At 38.7% G+C, this 3,903-nt stretch overlaps 1 non-coding gene across 1 annotated transcript; it reads left to right on the plus strand.

The window, feature by feature from the left end:
- The first annotated feature begins 3,115 nt into the window (after positions 1–3,115).
- Positions 3,116–3,189, plus strand: TRNAV-CAC (transfer RNA valine (anticodon CAC)). Its single transcript has one exon. It is a non-coding gene; the product is annotated as a tRNA-Val (tRNA).
- The last annotated feature ends 714 nt before the right edge of the window (positions 3,190–3,903 follow it).

Consider the following 3,903-nt stretch of genomic DNA (forward strand, 5'->3'; position numbering starts at 1 on the left):
ACGGAGATAAAACACCTCAATTACTGGGAGCGCTTGAGGTTTCTAAACCTGTATTCCCTGGAACGCAGGAGGGAGAGATACATGATTATATACACCTGGAAAATCCTAGAGGGACTAGTACCGAACTTGCACACGAAAATCACTCACTACGAAAGCAAAAGACTTGGCAGACGATGCACCATCCCCCCAATGAAAAGCAGGGGTGTCACTAGCACGTTAAGAGACCATACAATAAGTGTCAGGGGCCCGAGACTGTTCAACTGCCTCCCAGCACACATAAGGGGGATTACCAACAGACCCCTGGCAGTCTTCAAGCTGGCACTGGACAAGCACCTAAAGTCAGTTCCTGATCAGCCGGGCTGTGGCTCGTACGTTGGTTTGCGTGCAGCCAGCAGCAACAGCCTGGTTGATCAGGCGCTGATCCACCAGGAGGCCTGGTCACAGACCGGGCCGCGGGGGCGTTGACCCCCGAAACTCTCTCCAGGTAAACTATATATATATATATATATATATATATATATATGTATATATATATATATATATATATATATATATATATATATATATATATATATATATATATATATTTCAAAATTGTAGATAATAGTAATTATTTAATATAACTTTATTTGCTACAAGTATATGTGCAAGGTATACAGGCCTAGGTAACAGCAATGACATGCTTCTATGTAGAAATCCACTTGTTATGCAGAGCATTTTGGACAAATTAGGTCAACTGTGTTCCAGGATGCGACCCATACCAGTCGACTAACTCCCAGGTACCCATTTTACTGATGGAGAACGTAAACAACCGGTGTAAAGAGCACGCCCAATGTTTCTACCTTTGCGAGGAATCGAACCCTCGCCGTGTGAAGCGACAGCTTTAACCACCAGGCTATGGATCACCTTAGATATGTTAGACTTCGTTTTTCCTCCAACTTCTAAAGTCTGTAAAGCGTTGCAGATCATCGTGGCACAACTATTTACGAAAACCTAATTAAAGTAATGTAAAATATGAAAGGTCCATATATATCTTTAGTATGCCTATAGGAATTGCCGTATGAATCAAAGGAACTATTTAAAAAGGATTATACTCTCTGGTAAATCAGTTGCAAATTTCCTGAATACAGCTCTCGCTTTTCCCATTGTTACTAACATTGCTTTAGTTAACCCACATAATAACTTCAGTTCATTTTCTGTAAGTTAATACCTGTATGTGTTCCTCACTCTAAGAGGACTGTTGTTTCTTTCACGGGGGTATGGTTTATTTTGAGCATTCAGTTATCGCTTACAGATATGTCAAGAAAAATTGTCTATAATATAAATATCTATGTCTCGTTCCTAATATAAATATGTTTATTCGTGTAAAAGAGCTGTAATCCCCAAGTGGCTTCCTTGAGGGGAATGTACATATTAACAACAGCAGTTCTTATCAAGTATTTTTGGGTTTAATAGCTTATTTTCCATATTGTGCATTGTATATGTACACTGGGCTGTTTTTTTTATGAAAAGAACACGTCATTGCTCGTTGTGTCAATACTGTTCATAAACCAGAATTACCATTTTTCAAATATCTTTGCAGTGATTGTTCTTCTGTAATTGGTAAGGCTAATTTAGAGAAGTCATATGAGTACGATCCCTTAAAACCTGTTAGAAACAAGAGGTAAGGAGAATCCAAGTTACCTAAAAGGTTCTGAAAATTTTTAGAAACTGTTATTTTTCGAAAATGAGTACATAGAGCACGTTCTTGGGCGATATGGTATAAATAAACTTTTCATGTTAAAGTGTCTCTGTCATTTAGCTGGCATATTACGCCATTAATACGAAGGATTCGAGGTTAAAAAACTAGTAAATTCAACTGAAAATACAATCCAGTACATGGGTTTATAGTAACTACCAGTGAAAAACAAAACTCTATGAAATTTTTTGGTGTCCTAGAAAATTTACACATGTTTTACCATGTATGATAAATTGTTTAACTGTATATGTGTGCCTGTACCTAAATAAATTTACTAGGTTAAGATCTGAGAGAGAGGGTTGATATAATGTAATGAATCTGGTTATGTTTACCGAAGAGTGACCAGTCTTTACTTTTCTTTCTTTTAATTTCTAGGTACATGTAGAATGTTGAGATAGTAAGTCTAAAAGGAAATGTGAAATAAGATAGGAAATGCGACATTTTATTTACAGTACCTGAGGTAACGTAATTTTAAGTTTCTCTAATGTTAATTCAGGTGTGTTATCTATTCCTGGCTCAGTCTTTTCCTTTGTTGCTACTCGGTTCTCTCATGGCTTCGAGCTATAGCATATCTCTTCCTTCGGCTTTATATGGTTTTGCCTCAACCTGTTCATGAGATTTTCATGTGGATTAATTGTAGCATAACCCATCATAGTCAGTTTGATATATTTCCATAGAGTTTCTTGAAAATGAATAGTAGAGAGGAGGAAAATACACTCCGAGACACCATTTCTAAAAACACAAATCAGAGTTCATGAAGTAATTACCACAACTAGAAATTAAAACAAAAAAAAAAGAAAATTGACACGTACTTACACAAGCAACTTATCTCAATAAACCATTCCGCGGGTGGGAGTAGAACCCGCTGTAAGTCTCAAAACTCCAGACCGTAGCGTTAGCCACTGGACTTGAGTAAAATATGCGAAGATGAGAGACCAACAAGGGTTAGGGGTATACAAAAGGCAGAATCGGTGAGGGTAGTTGGAAGAGCTATAATGAAAATGTAATCGAAGTGATATTTTTTCTTTAACACTTCCCATTACTCCTACTGACTCTGCATCTCGCATGCTCCTAACCTTCCCTGGTCTCTCATCTTCGCATGTTTTATCTTTAGCTCATCTGACCCTGCAGCACTGTATAACCATTTTGCACTTAATGCTTAATTTTTATTGAAATAATAATAATCATATCTTAATAACCTTCAAAACATAACATGACAAATACTTCATTCACTTTGTCTTACTTTTTTGGGTTATCCTCAGTAATCTACACATATACTGCTATGTATGATAATTTATGTAACTGTATTTATGTGTACATGTGTCTGAATAAACTTATTTGATTACTAATAATCTTAGAACATCAAGTTTACCTGGGTGACCTGTAGCGCAGTGGTCAGCGCAGTCGGCTCACAACCGAATGGTCCCAGGTTCGAATCCTGGGCAGGGCGAGACATATGGGCGAGTCTCCTTACACCCACTGTCCCTGTTAACCTTCAGTAAAAAGGTACCTGGGAGTTAGTCGATCGTCGTGGGTTGCATCCTGGGGAATGATCAAGCACTACAAACTACTGAGACAACTCGAATGCCTCTCAAATGACCTAATGATGCACTTTCTGTGCCCAAAGTACACGATACAAGAAAAACTGAACCTAACTCTCAAAGGGTTGGGAGGCGCCCTGAGTTTCCCTCAGATAGTAGGCTGTGATCATTTTCTCCACCTTTCCAATCGCATTTTCTTAACATTTGCCTACTAATAATTTTCTCATCCTAACACAATCCTACACAGTCACTTATACAGTAAGCAAAAATTAAACATTAACTGAAATGATAACCATAACCATCGTCTTCACGGCGCGCATAACGGAGATAAAACACCTCAATTACTGGGAGCGCTTGAGGTACCTAAACCTGTATTCCCTGGAACGCAGGCGGGAGAGATACATGATTATATACACCAGGAAAATCCTAGAGGGACTAGTACCGAACTTGCACACGAAAATCACTCACTACGAATGCAAAAGACTTGGCAGACGATGCACCATCCCCCCAATGAAAAGCAGGGGTGTCACTAGCACGTTAGGAGTCCATACAATAAGTGTCAGGGGCCCGAGACTGTTCAACTGCCTCACATCACACATAAGGGGGATTACCAACAGACCCCTG

The sequence above is a fragment of the Cherax quadricarinatus genome, chromosome 57 (assembly GCF_038502225.1).
Source record: "Cherax quadricarinatus isolate ZL_2023a chromosome 57, ASM3850222v1, whole genome shotgun sequence".
NCBI lineage: Eukaryota > Metazoa > Arthropoda > Malacostraca > Decapoda > Parastacidae > Cherax > Cherax quadricarinatus.